Source organism: Triturus cristatus, chromosome 4_1 (genome assembly GCF_964204655.1).
Source record: "Triturus cristatus chromosome 4_1, aTriCri1.1, whole genome shotgun sequence".
NCBI classification, from domain to species: domain Eukaryota; kingdom Metazoa; phylum Chordata; class Amphibia; order Caudata; family Salamandridae; genus Triturus; species Triturus cristatus.
Genome location: NC_140585.1, coordinates 1,115,085,348 through 1,115,106,025, shown reverse-complemented (window position 1 = coordinate 1,115,106,025; position 20,678 = coordinate 1,115,085,348). Strand labels below are relative to the sequence as shown.

The window sequence follows — 20,678 nt, the reverse complement described above, 5'->3', positions numbered from 1 at the left end:
TCTTTAATAAAGTACAACAAGAAGTCAAATGGAGACAAAAAGTTGGATCTAGGTCATCCCCCTTCAGCCACTGGTTTTCATGTGTTTTTCTTGGCAGCCATTGCATGGACGAGCTAGTCATCAGTTCCATTGCATTTCGTGGATGATTAAATTGTTCCATTTAGGTTCTCATTAGGTTATGGCGATGGAGCATCAAGTAGTCCTTTTTACTGCAGATGCAACATTACATACAGGTTGTAAATGAGACACAGTGTGTGCTCTTTGATGTATTTGCTTTGCTAACACAACACATTTTCATCGTTGATTCATGGCTTTTTTCCTACATGGAGGTTTCTGACACTGTGATATTGATTATTCGGCCTCCCTCTTGGTTTCACATTGCTGTCATGATAACTTGTTGTTGGACTTACAGCTATTGTCATAATGTGAAAAATGCACTCACATAGGCTTTTATAAAGCTTTTCACATTTTTAATTCCATTTTCACCTAATATCAGTGCCTTTTTCCTGAATGACTAAAGTCTGATCAGACTTTTTCATTGATACAAAAATACAGTATATTACAAGTTTCTTCAAGTGTCTCCAGCAATGCTATTATAAAAGGTTGTATCTTTTCCGCCAAAGTGACCTACCAGTCTGTCCATCCTCCCTTGTGTGACACAGATATAGCCATGCCTCATGAGGAGTACAGTACCATGCAAGTGCTAGGTGTAGGCACACCGGTTTGAAAGTCGTCTTTGATCTCCCAGTGACCTTAGCCAAAATCATTGTGGGCCTGATTCACAAAAGGCCTCCACACTAGTGGGGGAGGCCCGGAGGTCGTGGAGGAGTCTCCACACTGGGGGCAGAAAATTCACAATGAGAATTCTCATTACGAACAGGGCCGTACTGGGAATCGAAACCGGCCCTGGCAAACTGCTCGGCCAGCCCCCCTGTGGGGCAGGGGGAGGTGCGGCCGAGCTGTTTTCCAGGGCCGGTTTTGGCGATTTTGTTACAGAGTGCCGATAATGCCGGCCCTCTGTAACAAAACCGGCCCCCACCCTGGCAACCCACCGGGGAAACGCCCGGTGCCCACTATGACCAGTCCGGCCCTGATAATGAAGATTCGGCCCCTTGTGCGGAGACTCCCCCACAACTGCGTGTCCTCCGCCATGGGTGCGGAGGAACTTTGTGATGCAGGCTCTGTGTTTTAACACCCTTCCCACGCATTTGGGATCTGAGTGCTTCCTTCCTTTCCTTTGTAGATGTTCCATAGGAGGGTTTTTGTGGGTGCTTTTCATTCGCCATGCTGTGTGGCATGCTGCAAGAGTGGATAGAACTGACGGAGAGGCGCCTGTCTCTAACCCCAGATTTATTTACACCAGGGCCTGAATCACTTATTCCCCAACCAAACACCCCTGGTTCCCCACTAAGACCAATAGAATCCCTGTTTAGAACATTAGAGTCATCCTCACCTTCACCTCAACATCTCCCAGTGAAGCCAATAACTCGCAAAGGTGGCACCATCACTTCCACCCTTAAGACTACCAAACACAAGACTGGAAATGCGACAGGAACCAAGAGAAGGAAAAACCCAGCCATAACAAATAGTGTAGTTGAAATAGACAGCAGTGCAAGAATGACCGAACGCCCCACCAATCCCCCGACAGCCTCTGATTCTCCTCCGTGGGTAAGGAACTTGATAGTGGAGCTGGAGAACCAGGTGAGAGCTATTGTAAAGGAAGAGCTTGCTCTCATATTTAAGCACCTAGACGCAGGGCAACAGACTGGGTCGAGCAGCATGGGCAACCCCCCTGGTAGCACCACCATTGTCTTAGGGAAGAGGAAAGACTGTAGCTCACAGACCGATAACACAGCCCAATCTCCCACTGGCAAAAAGGGGCCCATGAGGGCTTCAATCTCTGCTTCCCAATCAAGCGACAGAAGAGCAGAGGCTCCAACTGCCTTGCCAGCAGCTAACTGCATGACTCACTCTGAAACACCTGGTATTTATCCTCCCCATGAACCAAGGGCAACCTCTGGCCCGACCCTCCTAGGGATGCCTCACATAGAAGAGGGCTTATCTATCTAGAGCAGAGGGGAGACAGGGAAAGGCTATACCCAGCAGAGGCAGAGGACACAGGACCAGTGCTCTTGACGACACCGACTATAAACCTACCCCCTGCCTCACTCCCTTCTGTCATTATTTTAACAGGGATCCCTGAGATCAACTATGGGCAGAAGGAATCGCAGCTAGAGCTCAGGAACAAGTGTCTTTTTGGGTGAACTAGGCACAAGCAGTTCTTCTATGACAGGGCTGGGGAAATTTTAATGGTCCGAAGAGTGGGATGGGTGGGCAAAAATCCCAAAATAACTCAAGGAGATTGTATAGTCATCAATTTTAGCAATCCCCTGACCCTACAAAACATTGCAGGCCAGTTTGTTAGCACCCACGCACCGCATACCGAGGTCCGAGCTCATACTTTGGACTTTTTCTACCCAGGAAATCACATCTTGCCCTGAACACCAGCACTTAGGGTCCCAACAAACAGAATCCAGCCACATCAAAGTGCAGGCCAACCCCTTAGACCTTTCTTTAACATTCCAGTAGCAAATAGATATGGGCCCCTCGAGGAGGTGGATTGACTTGGGTGGCAAGGGGGCCTCAACCCCAACATTGGGATGGGGGAACCCAAGAGGGTAGCAGGGGTGAACTCTAGTGGGCTATCAATTCAGCATACCCCCAGTAGTAAACATAAGGAACCAGGGGTCCAGCAACCCTCACCTCCCACGGGAGCCCTTGATCATCATGGGTTAGGACCGTCCTTGCATGATAACGCATCCTTAACTTTGTCCAGCCCCTACAACGAAGGAAGTTAAAGATTTTCCCATGGCACGGCCAGCTGTCATTCGTAGCCCTAATAACTACCATCATGATGCGTATGGCGGTAATACCTCCATCGGCCACAAGCTAAGAATTTTATCCTGGAACATCGCTGGAATGAAAAATAAGTTCCACAGCCCAGACTGGGGACAGTTTGTGGGTACCCACAATGTCTGTATGTTTCAGGAGACCTGGGCAAGAGAGGATATAGAGTGGGGAGGCTTCACAACTTTTAACGTGCAGGCCACCACAGGGGGAAGAGGCAGACCTCGGGGGGTTTATGCACCTGAGTCGCTACCCACCGGGATTATACGGCGGTCCAACTGAGTACCGCATCTAACGACTTGCAGTGTATTGTACTCACGTACCCCTCCAGCCTAAAACGCGCTCTTATTAACATCTATTCCCGTCCTGTAAACATCACTCGGGAATCCCCGACGATAGACCTACTCAACACCTTCATCGATACAGTTCCCCCAAATGCTAGATTGATTCTTGGGGGGGACTTTAACTGCCAATTCGAGCCCCTGGCCGCCCCCACGGATTCCCCCTTCTAGCGAAGAGGACAGTCTCTGGATAATCCCCGACCCGCAAGTTCCACCGGTAAAGGCCTGGACTCCTCTGGTACTCCAGATAAATGCAGCAACCCTAACCCACTCCTTGAGGGCCTGTAATGTCAGTACCAAGTCTGACCAGCCAGGGAAGCTAACCTTTAATAGAACAGGACAATCCTCCCTGCTGGATTATATTTTAGTGGAGACAAGCATGTGGCGGTGGGTGGTCGACTTCGCTGTCATACCAAGACTTGACAGCGATCATAAGGCCCTGACCTTGGAGCTTGAGCCATCAGAAATTTATAATCCCACGTCTGCTGGCACCCCCGCATGTACCAACCTAATACTCACCAACAATAGAAGGAAAATCAGGTAGGGAAAGTTTAAGCAGTCACCTGATAAGGAGGCAGTATTACACTCTAAAATCATCTCGCCCTTAATGGAAACAGAGCTGGCTGCTGCAACACTCAACACTCCACTAACCATCAGTAGCCTAGAGGCACTGCATGAAGAACTGCCAACAAGTCTGACCAACATATTTAACCCTATGACACGTTCTAAGCCCATCAAGGGTGTCAAGCAAACCTGGTTTAACAATTCTTGCCGCAAGGCAAAGGGCACCCTTATAGATGCTATCAAGCTCAAGGCTAGACACTTAATTAAATCAAGCAGGGCCCAGTATCGAGAATGTATCAAGTTGGCCAAGAAGAACTAGGAGCTTGAAAGGTGGGAAGACGTTAAGGCAGCACTTTACAAAAGGGACATGAAGAAGTTCTGGTCTTTAGTGAGCGTAGACGGTAGCGTAGTGAACTCAGCGATAGAGCCAAATATCGCTGCAGCAGCGTGGAAACGGCATTTCCAAGCTCTCTATTCAACCGAGGAACCCACAGAGCCCAAAGATGCAACGGTTCCAGTAATCCCAGGGAATCCTAATGAAGATCCCCATGGATCACTCTAAAAGAAGTCATAAACACAATTAGGAAACTCCTCATAGGAAAGGCCCCCAACTTAGATAAGATCCCTGGGGTCTTATTCAGAGAGGAACCCAACATCTGGGGACCCTATCTCTGGGTAATTTTCAATGCTATCCTGCTAGTTATGAAGATCCTGGATACATGGCTAGGGGCTGAAATCTTCCCAGTGTTCAAGAAAGGCTCACCCCTCTCGCCCTCTAACTATAGGCCGATCAGCCTCATAGATGTCACCCAGAAATTGTTCGCCAGGATCCTCCTTGAGCGTCTCCACTCTTGGATGGAAGAGCGTGAAGTCCTGAGTGCGTATCAGGCTGGGTTTAGGAACAACACCTCCACCATTGACCAGCTCTTCAGGCTCCAACTTCTATATTGGAAGACGGTGTCAATAGAGGGTGGCAGCCGCTGCTTGATATTCGTTGACCTCAAATCGGCCTTCTATCTGGTTCCCCAAGCAAAATTGTGGGAGGTTCTTGAGCAGCTGGGTATTCTGCCCTACCTGTTGTCACTGCTCATGAGGTTGCATACAGGTAACTTTGCCCAAGTTAGGTTTGGGAAATCTGGAGAACTGACCCCCTGCTTCCCAGTAAACAGAGGAATGAGACAGGGATGTGTGCTGGCCCCCACCCTGTTTTGTCTTTTTATCAACGCTCTGGTGGCCCAATTAAACGAAGTAGCGGACAATGATGCCCCGAACCTGGTGCAAGGCAGGGTGCCAGCGATAATGTTCGCGGACGACACATTGCCTTTGTCCAAGTCTCCTATGGGCATCCAAAGGATCCTAGATAGTTTCTCTTTATTCTGTAAAAATCGTGGGCTAGAGATCAACACAACAAAGACCAAATTCATGGTATTTATCCCAGCCAAAACATCTCGCCCAAACCACTCCCTAAATGGCACCCTCTTAGAGAGGGTGACTGTCTTCGATTACCTTGGCATTTCGTTGTCTGAAACGTTTGATTGGGGCCCACAACTAGACAAGGCAGGCTTGAGGCTAGCGCAGCTGGCGGGGGGAATCAGCAAATTATTTAGGAACTCCCTATACAAACCGCCAGGCCCTGTTGCTGAAATCTATAAAGTGCAAGTAAGGAGTGCTGCAATGTACGGGGCAGAACTGTGGGGCCACCGCCCTTCTGGCGGTTTGGCCAAAATAGAAAAACAATTTATGAGAAAGCTTTTGGGCCTACCGGCTAGCACACCCCTCATCCCACTGCGCCTGGATCTAGGAGTCAAACCCATTGCAGAAGAGATTGGTCTAAGACCACTGACCTGGCGCAGACTGTGGGTGACCCCTGAACTAGCATCCTACCAAACTGAACTCAAGGGGGTCCTGGGACTTCCGGGATGGGAAAATTGCCATGGTTTAAGTACATCAAAAAACCTGTGCCAGAATAGGTATGCCCAACCTGTGGATTAATCCAGAGGTATTGTCCCCAACAATATCTCGACTACAACTTGTTAGAGCTTATAGAACACTCAAACTAGTTGATCTGCAGGCGAACACTAAAGTCGGGCATTTAACAGCTGAATTTTTTAACATAAAAACCGTGTATCTCTCTGCATCTTTTCTGGACGACATACAGCCCCCCATGGCAAGGAAGCTGTATATCCAGTTTAGATTAGGGACCCTCCCGGTCAATACTTTCACGAATAAATGGTTTAAAGATCCCCCTGTTGGTTGCGCGCCTGCAACTGCCCTGATGAGACCGACATACATGTTCTCTTTTTCTGCCCTGGCTATAAATCTGCCAGACGTCGTTGGCTCATACCATTATGTAGAAACATGGGCTGTACACAGTGTCTGGAGGTGTATAGAATTTTAAGATCTGACACACACCCCTTCATAGTCTTTGCCGTGTCCCGCTTTCTTAATTCTATGTGGCACAGGCGTAGGGGCCTTATTAAACACATCTCTGCAACTGTAAAAAATCTTCTCTGCACTCTTGTCATTTTTAGATTCAAAATTTCAACAGTTTTTATCTGGTCTTAATCATTCTTGTTTTTAATTGCTGTAAAGATACTGGACAAACTAAACTGCTCTTTTGGATATACTACTAAATATGCAATCAATGAATTATCAAATATTGTCTATTAATGCTATACTTGTAAATAAATGTCTACTTTTTATGGCCTTTTATGACCAAAATAAAGTTTATTGAAATGGAAATGGATAAAACTGGCACGTCCTGCAACCTTCTTAAATGGAACTTGTCCTTCTCTGCACAAGTATTTCTCCATTCCGTTTAACTTTGTCTCATTGCATGTTTCACTGTGTGTTGCTGTGAAAATGGCTTGCTCTGGTTAGCTTTCCTATTAATTACTGTCACGCTTTAACTTGATGTTTCTCATATTGCAAACTCCTGTGAGATTCAGCTTTTCTATTTGCATTCACCAGACTTCAACGCAGTTATACAATGGCAAAGGTATACTTCAGTTTTCTGTAGAATTGGTTTCCGACTCTCCTGAAATTGAATGCCTTATTCTTAATTTATTTGATCTACCCTGGCTTCCTGATCACCTTCTGGTTTACAGTAGGTTGTGCTCCATTGCATTTTATTGTGACTACCATGCAGCCTCCTGTGTATCAAGCAGAAAACCACATGGGCCCTGGGCTACTTCAGTTATAGCATCATCCCACTATAACACCCTGGATTCCAAATTGTGCAACCTTACATTCTAAGCTCCTGTTCCATGCCAATTGGACACCCAAACTCTTTCCATTAGGCTTCTTCCTGAACCCCCTTTGCACTGTGGTGCCCTTTTCTGTGAGATTATTTTATTTCTTGTATTTTTTTCATTTTCTGCTGATTGAATGGGTATGTACCCAGTAAATGTTATTATTTTTTTATTTTAAATGTATGTTGTTTACTGTAAATATTTCCGTAAGGTGCACTCCTAGACTATTAGGTTAGCAGTATGCCCTAAAAATAAACTGTAATAGAAAATTGGATTTATTTGGCACTTACCACACTTGACTAGGCATTGAAGTGTTTGCAGCAAGCAGCACGCAGCTCCCAAAACCAAGGTTAGACGTGAATAGGTTAGTAATATGTGCTACCTTGTCCTAGCAGGATTAGTTGTGTTACGGGTGTTATGTTTGTGATCTTGAGATCTCATGCATTAGTATGGTGGTTTGAATATGGATAGATTAATTGAAGACGAGTATTTAATGTGAGATGTTATTGGGAAAGGTGGACATATGTGCCTGTTAATTTGATAAATTGGATAGAAAAGTGGGAAGATTCTGGAAAGCATGTTTGAGAGTCCATAGTAGACACAGAGGTATTGGTTGAGTCAGAACGTGGAGGGAAAGGAAGAGGTATCCGTTTTTTAAATGATTTTATACGTTACACATATATGTATGTATGTGTATATATATATATATATATATATATATATATATATATAACTGCAAACTTGCCCACCACTTCACTTCCGCATGAAATAAGGCAAGAGTAGACCCATATTCGTTGCAATGATGATTTAATCAGCAATCACCATGTCGCCGTGATGCGTTTTGGCTGGAAAGAACGGCCTTGATCACATGTCAGCGCCTAGGGCGGGATTACCTCTTTTTAAAGTGCAAGTGCTTAGTGATGGCAGCAATAGACATAGTAAACATACTACATTGATGATATAATTTATGGCATAATGCATAAATAAATAATGCGTAATATGTTAAAAAATTTATCACCCAGGGTAAACAAATCAGTAATACATTAACCTAAAATTCGATGTTCATAAAATAAGGAATAAATACATACGCGCTGGTGTGCTGCCATATCGCCAGTGGTGTTGCTGATCCTGGGCGTCCGCAAGCGCCTCACCAGTATTGCAATTCCGTTTCTCCAGTAAAGAAGGAGAGCGGCACTCCAGGCATATGAATCCCAAAATGTAATTTATTGAGAAACACGAGACTCAGTCAACGTGTTTTGGTTGTTAACATACAACCTTGATCACGACAACGAGTGACATTTTTTCATCGTGTTTATATAATCACATGATCATTAATCACAGAAACAAAAGAACGGATATCAAAACTACAAAGTTAATTACAGTCACCATCTTAGAACCTGAAAATCAGCGAATGTGTTTTCCGGAGTGCTCATATATATGTACAATAATTATAAATGTGTTATAGCCAAGTTACACAATCTTCAGGGGAAATGCTTAAAAGTAAACAAATGGTTTATATGGTCAACTCCGGTATCCTTATTGTCATATTCCAGGGACCAATTACAGAAACAAGTCCAATCTTGGGACAGGTTATCGACTGAGTGCTGGATAATTCATTAGGTCACTGTGACGGCATATAGTGTACTTTCGGGTACTTAGCATTATATCCGCATCCAATGCGTCCCAGATGCTGTTATAACACTGTTATTACATTTCTAATGTTCCAATACATTTTAACACAGTAATTATGATTACTCCGTCCAAATATAGGAGAAGCCACATTGTACGACTAATCATATAGAAGGCAGAATAATCAGTGAATATGATAAATGACTCCATTGAGCCTAACATACATGAGAATCCAACCAAAGTTCTCAAGTGGGAGAGTCTAAACGATGCTCTGTGCTTCAATCTCGTTAAAAATCATAATTAAACCATCCCACTGGGCTCCTGGCCAAGAAGGATTTAATCTGTCAAGACCTCGAACAGTATCTGATACATTCAGCGCAAGTGAATAATAAAAAAAACTAGTGTTCAAATGTGTACATACAAAACAGTGCACACTCATAATGTCAAACTAACATAAAGCTCCTACATTTTAAACATTCTTAGATTCAGAAGTGTGTATTTACGGTGCCAGGGAAAGTGCTAATAGGTTTGCAGGCATTTAATATAGGCATATGTGCAACTCCTCATCCATGTTAAGGCCATATGGCGGCTTCCTATTTAGCTCCAAAATGAAGTACTTTTCCAGCTTACGGAGTTCTTTCTCTCTATCTCCCTCTCTTTTGTTCCTTGGTATTTGAGCTATACAGCTGCACCTCGGCTTAGTGGAGTCAGTTGTGTGGAATTTCTCAAAATGTCGACTGGATAACTGCTGTCATTGTTATTGACTGCTCTGATGCGTTTGTGTAAGGGTATAGTAGTACTGCCTATGTCCAATTTTTGACATGGGCAATTAAGTACATAGACTACACAATTACTCTTCTGTGTCAGGTTCCCTCTGATTTTAATGGATTTGTTAAATGGGGTTTTGATGTAAGACATGTCCTCTCCATGCTTGCATGCTTTACACTATGAGCATTTACTGAAGTCCTCTCTAGGCGTGAGCCATGTTTTCTTTTCAGTTTTAGCTTCAAAGGTACTTTTGACTAGATGGTCTGTTAATGATTTGGACTTTCTATATGTAATCTCGGGGTCATTGGCTACCATCTGATTTATAACAGGGTTCTCCTTAATCTGATGCCAATGTTTCTGTAGGGCATGTTGAACCTTTTGGTGTTCTAAGTTATAGGTGGTAATGAATCTGTGTGTCTGGTTCTCTTTGTTCTTCGTAGGATTTTTTTTATGTGAACAGGGCTGTCTCCCTTTTCTGTGCTCTTGCTCTTATAGATGCTACCTTCAATATACTGTCTGGATATCCCGTCTGTTTGAAGAGTGCTGTCATATGCGCTTCCACCTTAGTGTATTCTTTGTCAGTGTTGCATCCCCTTCTAGCTCTGCTGAATTCCCCGAAAGGGATTAAAGGGGCAGGGTGAAAGCTACCAATGTTGAGAATAGCGTTCCCTGCTGTTGGCTTCCTATATATGGTGGTCTCCAATTTCCCCCTCTACTCGAATTAGTACATCTAAAGACTCAATATTGGTACTACTGGTTTTGCCCTTGAATTTCAAATTTAAATCATTGTTGTTAATTTCTGTTATAAATTGATTAGCTTCACTTTCAGTGCCTTTCCATAACATGAAAAGATCATCAATAAATCTGATCCAGAGGGCAATATATTCTGACCAGTGTTCCATGCTACTTCCCCCGAGCACCTGCTCCTCCCACCAGTCCATATCCAGATTTGCATAGCTGGGGGCGAAGTAGGTGCCCATAGCTGTTCCTTACAGTTGTTGACAAACCTAATTATTGAATAAAAACATATTCTTGCTTAAGCACCACTCCATCATTTCAAGTATCATCTTGTTATGCTGTGTAAACTAGATGGGTCTCATTCTTAAGTAGTGCTGTGTAGCTACCAAATCATCATGGTTCCTAATGCTAGTGTATAAGGTGGACACATCAAGGGTCGATAGGCTCATATCATTCTCCCACCTCACATCAAACATTTTATGCAAAAAATCTGCAGTGTCCCTAATGTAGAAGGGTAAAGTTGCTACTATGCGGTTCAGAAAGTAGTCAATGTATTTGGATACATTCTCAAACCTACTGTTTTGTGCAGCAATAATCAGTCTTCCCAGTAATGTTTCACTGTTTTTATGTATTTTAGGTATTAAATTAAATACTGGTAGTTTTTTTGCTAAACAAAAAAAAAACTGGTAGATTAGCATCTTGTTTCAGAAAGCTGTACTCATCCTATTTTAAAGTTCCTACTCAATTTATTGTTGAATTCCTCCTTCACTTGTAGGTGCTCTTCCATAGTGATACGTTTGTAGCGTTCTGTGTCATCCAGTTGCAAATATGCTTCTTTTAAGTAGCGTTGTTTGTCACACAGGACTATATTGTCCCCCTTGTCTGAGAGTTTTGCAATCACATTTTGTGATTGTAAAACTATGAAACTATGAAGTCCATACACTCCGGGGCCCCCACGGACCCTTGCCCCCATCACATCTTCAACAGAGCTGCAGTCACCATGAACTGCTCACTAGCTGCCGCCACCCTCCCCGATGACTGGAAACACGCCCAAATCCACCCCCTCCTCAAGAAACCCTCGGCAGACCCCACCGACCTCAAAAACCTCAGGCCCATCTCCCTGCTTCCATTTCCTGCGAAAGTCATTGAAAAAGCAGTCAACAGACAGCTCACCACAGTTTTAGAAGACCACAACATCCTCGACATCTCCCAATCTGGATTCAGGTCTAACCACAGCACCGAAACAACCCTCCTGGCCGCAACAGACGACATCCGCTCCCTACTGGACAAGGAAGAGGCGGCGGCACTCATCCTACTCGATCTCTCGGCGGCTTTTGACACAGTCTCCCATCACACCCTGATAAGAAGACTCCAGGAAGCCGACATCAGAGACAAGGCCCTCGGCTGGATCCAATCCTTCCTCTTGGGAAGAACGCAATGAGTGAGACTCGCCCCCTTCCTTGCAGATCCCACACCCACCACCTGCGGAGTGCCACAGGGATCCTCCCTCAGCCCCACGCTGTTCAACGTCTGCATGGCCCCGCTAGCCACCATCATCAGAAGCTACGGAATAAACATCATCTCCTACGACAACAACACCAACTCCTCCTCTCCCTCTCCAACGAACCCGACAAGGCCAGACATAATTTCCACGAAGGCATGAAAGCAGTCACCAACTGGATGAGAGACAGCTGCCTTCAACTCAACACAGACAAGACAGAAGTACTCATCTTGGGCCCTCAACCCAACGCATGGAGCATCTCCTGGTGGCCTCCCACCCTTGGAAACCCGCCTACCCCTGCCAACCAAGCCCACAACCTCGGAATCATCCTGGACCCCGACCTCATCATGAAACATCAGATCAACTCAGTCACCTCCACCTGCTTCCACACCCTCCGCCTCCTACGCCAGACCTTCAAATGGATCCCCCTCGAACATAGAAAGACGGTCACACATGCCCTCATCACCAGCAGACTGGACTACGGCAACGCACTCTACTCCAGAATCAACAAAAAACTCACCGCAAATTGCAAAACATCCAGAACGCCGCCGCCAGACTGATCCTCGACCTACCTCGACACTGCCACATTTCGCAACACCTACGTACACTGCACTGGTGCCCCATAGAGAAAAGAATCACTTTCAAGATCCTCCCCCACACGCACAAAGCCCTCCACAACACCGGACCAGCCTACCTGAACCAGCGACTAAACCTCCCTGTACCCCACAGGGCCCTACGCTCAGCCCAGCTCTCTCTCGCAGAAGTACCCGCATCAGGAAAAGTAGAACAGGAGAACGCTCCTTCTCCTACCTCGCAACCACCACCTGGAATGGCCTACCCATCCACATCAGACAAACCACCTCCCTCCCCAGCTTCACGAAGGAACTGAAGACTTGGCTTTTTTGATCCACTTCACCAGCACACGCTACACTCCCCCCTCCAGTGCCTTGAGACCCTAACGGGTGAGTAGCTGCGCTTTATAAACTTTGATTGATTGATTGATTGCCATTTTCCAGTTTCTTTAGTTTGTCTATCATGGCAAAGAAGGTCTTTCCTTTATTGCTTCTAAATCTTTTCTTTTTGTTAGTAAGAAGGTTTATATGTCATAGTTCTTTTGTCATTGACTCTATTTGGTCTTTCGTCATCTGGGGAATATATCTTGATTTTGGTCTAAAGGGAGTGTCTCCTTCTGGCGTTGTGTCTATCGTGGCCAGTTAGTTTTCCAAATGGGTTGCCAAGGAGTCCTGGGGTGTGTCCAGATTGCCTTTTCCGTCTAATTCTAGGAGATCCTTTAGAAGTTCTACATCAGAGGCCAGTAAATTTCTAACTGTGATGGGGTGGGAGGTTTCTTTGATCTTGTGTAATCTAGTCAATTTAAGTTTTCAAATAACCTTGTATAGATCTATCCTACTCTGGGGCTTATCGAAATAGCCTTTTTAGCAGTATGACAGTCCTAATTCAAGAATTTAAATGTCTTCTTTTGTCGGGGGGGGGTGTTACAATTGTTTTTGTATTGCGAGTAATTTTCGGCTGGGTCTGGTTGTCCTCCCTGAGGGTTCTTCTCATTCTCTCATTCTTCTTTTTCCTTTCTCTCCCCTCATTTGTTTCCTCCGTGTCTTGGTTTGCCCCACCCCCTTCTTGGTCTGAAATTGGATCTTTGATCTACGCATAAAAAACTGAGTGTGTCTGCCACTGTGTATGTATTGTGCTTCCTTCACCCCTTAGCAGATCTTCCTGGTCCACTTCAGACCCTGTGTCAGCGCTACAGTCACTACAAGAGTGATCCTTTGGGTTTTATTGGTGTCCTGGACCCTTTGCCTTCTGATTGTATCAAAGCACTTTGCAAATGTATATATTTGTCGTCTTTGATAATTTAAATGGTCATGCAAGAATTTGTTTGCTTTCCTCACTTTGATACTTTAGTCATATTTGGTTAAGCGTTCCTTAAGTTCTGCTTTAAATTTAGTTACTTTTTCCTGATTTTTGTCTTTATCTATAACTTAATTTTGGTCTTTTATTTTTTATATTATTTCATCCCTCTCAATCTCTGTGTATTTTATCAAAATGTTCAACATCCCCATGGAACTCTGGGCATTGTGTTCAGCCTACTCTTTCAATAGGTCGGAATGGGGGTTTTCGTATTTTGGAGTGATCATGATACAGAGAACCCTAGGTATTCGTCCAACCTGCACATATTGTTTAAAGAAGTGCTTTACCACCACCTTGACAAGTCTTGCTTTTTCAGCCTTTCTAGCGTTTGGAGATTTTTACATAAGCTGTTAATGCAGATACGTTTTCACCATCTGCTCCCTGCTGGATAGGTAACATTGCCACTTTCAGTAAACTGCTCTAAGGTCGCCTGCTCCCTTGCCGCACAATCCTCATCACTCATGTCCTCAGAATTTCTGTAGGTCGTACAATGCTCTGCCTTAGGCTCCCCGCTCCAAATAAGTCTCCGAAAATCAGCCCAAATCCCGCCCTCTACACGTGTACATCTTACCCAGGAGTTGATGAAAAAATGGCGCACGTTGTTGTGATCAAGTTTGTATGATAACCGAAATGCATTGATTGAGACTCGTTTTTTTCAATAAATTAAATTTTGGGATCCATATTCCTGGAGTGCCGCCCTCTTTCTTTACTGGAGAAATGTAAGTGCTAGATATATAGGACGTCGTTTCCGTACCAAAAGCGTTTTTTGGCTTGCCTATATCTTTGGTGCTGTTTGCCGAATCTTCATGACATTTTTTTAAAAAAGTACCCTCCTGATTCTTTTTGCGCATGGAAAGTTTCGGGGTGATCCATCAAGCAGGGGAAGAGGAAAAGTGGGGGATCAAAAACCGTGTGTTTCCCATGTTAATTCCCACAGGACCTTTAACACAACTACAGCCCGAACTGCTGAACGGAATTACAACAAATTTGGCAGAAAGTTAGATGTCCAGGAAAGTGACTTTTTGTGATTTGGTGTAAATCCATTCAGTACTTATTATCATATTAAGAAAAATTCAAATTTGTGTATACAAGAACGCGGAAGATCCGCAAGCCCTCTCGATCGCGTGCTGAGATCTGATTGGTTGCCAACACTTCAAACCAGGAAGTGTTGGCAGCCATCTTGTGACTTGAACCGAGTCACAGAAAAAATGTAAATAAAGGAAAACAGGGCAGGGTAGGAATACCCTGACCCATTAGACCTCTTTGGGGCGGTCCCGCAGGGCCCAAAAAGCATTAAAAAAAATTATATTTTGACGGGCTCCCATGCTTCTTTAACAATTGCCCCCAGGTGGACCACTTTCAGGGGGCATTTCCATAATAAAGGAAGGGGGCACATGCCCCCCTTTCTGGGGCTTACCACCACCTCCCCGGGTGCATATTTGTTTTTGAATGGGGGCCTCTCAAACCCCCCCAGCCCCCAGGAGCTTAATTTTAAAACAATGTGGGGGGTGCGCAGACCCCCCTGAAACCCCGGGGCCGCCACCTCCCTGGGACTTCATTTTGAATTAATTCAAGGGCAGCACAGACCCGCCCCCCGCAGCCCTGGCGACCACCACCTCCCTGGGACTCATAGACACCCCCATAGCTCCAGGTACCACCACCTTCCCAGGGCAAATTCTAAGAAGGGAGGGGAGCCGAGCATCCTCCCCCTCCTGGAGCCATACATGGGCCTGGGGACAGCCATCATCCAGGGCTGGGTCTTGCTATGTCCCGGGGTGCCCACTGCTGGGACATAGCTGTTTGCTATGGCTTGGTGGGAGCTTTGCCACTCCTGCCAAGCCATAGCAAACTCTGCTCCACTTATTGCAAGCAAGAGCATAAAAAAATGCTCTCACTTTCTAGAAGCGAAACTAAATTGCTTCTACACAGGGGGAGCTGCATGTTTATCAGCTCCCTATGTGTAAAAGCAATGCTTGCTCCCCCTGTGGTCCCCAACAGGTGTGGGTGGGTGCCCTTGGCGCACCACAATAGAGGCTGGGCGCCGAGGGAGGGGGTCCCCAGGGCTTAAATCAGCACGTGGAGGGGGGGCTGCATGGTCCCCTCCCTCAAAAGAATATTTTTTTATTTTTAAAGCTGGGCCTCGGGGGATGGCGTCCGTCCCCGGGGCTGAAATCATCCCAGTGAGGGGGGCCACGTGGCCCCCCTCACCTGTCAGAGACATCTTAAGGATTTTGGGGGCAGTGGGCCAAACGTATTTTGGGGGCCTCTGTTCGAAACTGCTTTGAAATTATGATCCAATTTTAGCTCTTTCGTGCACTCTTTGACCAGGTCACTGACAGTGCACAAACACACTCATCCCAATTTTAAATGTGTTTACATCTAATATTCAGAGAAAGCGACATGTAATCTTAATACCTTATTACAGCAGCAGCTCGCTAAGATTACTGCAAATAATCTCTAAGACACCCTCCCATTTCTCATATGTGAGGTCCTATTTTTATCTAAAATAAACATTTTTTAAGGATGTTGCATGAAACATAGACACACCATTTCTCTGCACAATATCCACAATAGACTGTCACACATCAACTACTTTAAAAATAAATAAAAGGAAAACGTTTTTTAACCCCGCCCTTTCCCCGCCCTGTGCCGGGCGTTGAATTAGCGGGCGGGGTTCATGACGAGATAGTCTCGTCATGGGCACAGCGCAACCGCGGCCCATGACGAGACCATCTCGTCATGGGCACTCAAGGGGTTAAAAGAACCTATTTAAGAATTATTCAAGGTCATCAGGGCAGACCAGAGCTGGCTCTATCAGGGAGCCCCCTGAAAGGCTGTGGCCCTGTGCCAAAGCCCACTTTGCCTATGCCTTAAAACGTCTCTGTCCTCTGTTGTATATAGGCCAGGTCCGGAAAGGGGGGGCACGTGGCCCCTACTCCCCATTTCAAAAAGGCTTGACCTGGGGGGCTAGTGTCCCCGGGCCCCAAATTAGCCCAGGGAGGGCCACCCTAATAAAAAAGAAAAATTAAAAACAAAAAAGGCTGGCTGCAAGTCACCAGAGGCCCCGCCCCCTTTCACCACCACTCTGCAAATGCACCTCCTGGTGCACTACTAGTTGGGGAATGACATCCCCTTGTCTCCAGAAGGTCCTTAGGGCCAACTCCTCCTCCTGTTACTTCCAGTAAGTCCCACATAGCGGGATTGCTGAGAGGTTATCAGAGTGCATGCCCCTTTTCTCCACCACTCTGCAGATGCACCTCCTGGCGCACATCTGATTGGGGGATGAATTCCCCATGGTTGCTGAGGATCCATGGGGGCCAACTACCACTCCTGTTACCTCCAGTAAGTTCCATACAGCGGGATTGCTGAGTGGTCTTTGGAGGCCATGCCCCCTCTCACCACCACTCTGCAAAAGTGCCTCCTGGCGCACTACTGGTTGGGGATGTAGTCATTTTGGATGCTGAAGGACCTTGGGGACCAAGAAGCCTCCTGTTACCTCCAGTAATTCCCTTACAGTGCGATTCCTGAGAGCTAGTCGGGGGCCCCGCCCCCTTTCTCCACCGCACTGCAAACAAGACTACTAGTTAAAAAACCATAAAATTCGCTTAAGAAAAACAAAGATTACAGGGATATTATAGTTAGGAAATAGAATTTGAAAAAACATTGAAATTCCCTTAAAAAACAAAAGTTGCATGGATGTTATACTTAGGAAATAGAATTAAAAAAAAACGTAGAACTTCACTGAAAAAAATAAAGGTTACAGGAACGTTACAGCTAGGCTCAGATTTCACTTGTACAAAACTAGTGAAATTCAGCAGCTACAGTTACCATAGCTAGCTATAACCTATGCCCCTGCAATTCACTGCTTATGACCTAACATATTACGTCACTCTTGACATGGTCAGTGATATCGCTGATGACATCTCAAATGACATCACTGGTTATATCATCCACAGAACCACTTTCACAACCACTCACACCCCCATACAACCTGTCATAAGCTCACTCACACACCCACACCACCACTCACATACCGAATCACAGACCCATACCAGTACTCATATACCCACTCACTCCTCCATATAGGCACTCACTGACACAACTATTTTCCAACCCATACAGCCACTCATGTAACCAGTCACTCACCCGTACAGCCACTCAAATACCACACACTCACCCAAGTAGCTATTCACACACCCACTCACTCATCCACACGACCACTGACATACCCATTCACATATCCATACAAACACTAACACATCCGCTTATTCACCCATACAGCCATTCACATAGGCACTTACTCTCCATTACAGCCACTCACACACCAACTCACCCACAGAAACAGCAACTCATTAACCATACAGCCACTTGCATTGAGTCACTCACTCATCCCGCCATTCAGACACCCACTCACTCACCCATGCACTCACTACACACCCATTTACCCACCCATAGAGCCACTCGTACCGCCATTCACTCACCAATACAGCCACTGACACACCCACTCACTCACCAATGCTGCGGCTCACACAGTATCTCACGCACCCACACAGCTACACACACACCAACTTATACACCCATACAGCCACTCACACACCCATACACACAAGGATACATACAGTCACACAGCGACACACTTAATATATGTTAGACATTGTATCACTCAGTGGTACTCTTAATATACTAATTTAACTTCTGTAGTAGGTTAGTATATATGTTTAACACCCATAAACTCTTAAAAACACTTACGGGCGCATAAGTTATATATAGCTCGGGTAACTATAACTGCTGAATTTCATTCTTTTTGTATGAGTGTAATCTGAGTCTAACTATAATGTCCCTGTAACCGTTGTTTTTTTCAGTGAATATATATATATATATATTACCTACTGGCGGTCGCCAGTAGGTAGTTATAGTTAGGACCCTGTTTCCATAGGAAATCCGCAACATTCTATTTTGAATAACTTTGGCGCCGGTCGACGAATCCTCGCGAATTTCTCAAAATAGGTGGGGCGCTACGCCCCGCTCCTACCCTGAAAGTCTCGGGGGGATTCGTCAAGCGGGGGCTGAGATAAAAGGGGGGTCCCAAAACGCGTTTTTCCCATGCATTTTTCCATAGGACCTTTAGACAGGGCTACAGCCCGAACGGCTGAACAGAATTACTAGAAATTTGGCAGAGAGGTAGTCCTCAGGTCAAGGAAGTGCCTTTTGTAGGTTTGGTGTAAATCTGTTCAGTAGATTCTGAGAAAATAGCCTTTAAATCAATATATATATCTGAGCCAGCTTACGGTACGCTTACCGTAAGCTTACCGTACGCGTACGGTGGCGTGCGCGAGCGCGATTCTGATTGGCTGTTACATCTAAGTAAACATTCGAATCGGTCGAAACCAGGAAGCGGCGGCCGCCATTTTCTCTCTCGCACTCTGAGGGGGGGGGCTGTAAACAAAGGCAAAAAACATATAAAGGGGCAATCCTCTGCTGATGACATATGTGTCTTTATGGAAAAAAAATATTTGTAATATATGTATAGCTAAAATTTAATGGAAGAAGACATGGGCAAATAAGTGTCTAAATACAGTATTAGCATCAGCAGAGGATTGCGGTCGCGTGAGTTATAGTTGCCTACAGTAACTATAACGGGGGAATTTCATTGGTTTTTTATCAGTAAAATTTCCAGCTAACTATAACATGTGTGAAACCTATGGTTTTTTCATTGAATATATATATATATATATATATATATATATATATATATATATATAAATGTGTGTACATGTGTGTACATAAGTATAGGCATAGTGCTCAAAATGACCCAATACAATCTGCATGCTATGAAAACAGTTGTTAAGAAAATTTCAGAAAAAATTAATAAATTGATTGGAGATCAATATATCCTTCACTGATGGATAACCAAAAAACACTTATCCTGTTGCTCTCTGTACAAATCTTAGAAGTGTCCAGTCGCATTTAAAGTGCCCCATTCTGTCTTAAAGGTGATAGAGTGACATCGAAGAAAAGGTTAGGCGACCTGTGTAGTGGGTAGGTACCTTCCTTCTCTCCTGTAAAAGAAACATAATACACAAAATATTAAAAATAGGAATTACATGATTGGAAGTTATCAATGCGACTAATGATAGAAAGAGAAACTGAAGAACATATTATGTTGAAACATGCAAGAGTAAAATCAGGGTAAAAAAACAGGGTCAAAAAGTAAGGACTCTAAACGTATGTGCTGGAATCTAGACTTAAGACAGGAAAATGGATGAGGTAACCCACACGTGAGCTCCTGATCCTGAAACGCATGAATAATAAATTATTCTTTTTTCAAATGTATCGAGAGTTCCTCGTCTTGATTCATGCCCCCAGGAGCCTTAGTTTGTAGATCAATAATGTATTTGGACTCTCTCTGTCTCAGTTTGAGTGTCCTATTGCCCCCTCTGTGATCTATATGAACTTGTTCCAAAATAAAATATTTTAGTAGAGAGGAATCTGAGTAATCCTTATCCTGAAAATGGCGTGCCACAGGGTACTTGGGGTCTCTGTTGGTAATGGCCCGCTTATGTTCTAATATCCTTTTCTTGGCCATGAGGGTGGTACTGCCTATGTAGTATAGGCCACATGGACATTCTATCGCATATATTGCGAATGTGGTACTGCAAGTTAGAAATTGGGTTATTTCTCTACGGTTGAAACCTTGTTTGTATTCCTTGCGAAAGGTGCTAGCAGAGCACGCTTTACAGTGACCGCATGGAAAAAATCCCTTGAGGTTCTTTCCTGTCCACAGATTCTGCTCTACAAATGGCTTTCTTGAGGACCCAAGTAGGGTAACCTCGAAGCTTGAATCTCTCGATCATCTCTGCACTCTCCTTGTCAAATGCTGCGGTACTGCTGCAATTCCTTTTTACCCTCAGCAGTTCTCCAAATGGAATACTCCATTTGAGAGTGTCAGGATGACTGCTGAGGGCATGTAGGATGCTGTTGCCCGCCGTGGTTTTGCGAAACAGGGAAGTGTGTAACATATTGGACCTGACCTCAACTTTCACGTCTAGA

General features: G+C 44.8%; 1 protein-coding gene across 2 annotated transcripts in view; it reads left to right on the top strand.

The window, feature by feature from the left end:
- Positions 1 to 20,678, top strand: part of PIK3CG (phosphatidylinositol-4,5-bisphosphate 3-kinase catalytic subunit gamma) — a 202,812-nt gene that overhangs the window by 17,473 nt on the left and 164,661 nt on the right. The gene's annotated exons all lie outside the window — the stretch shown is intronic.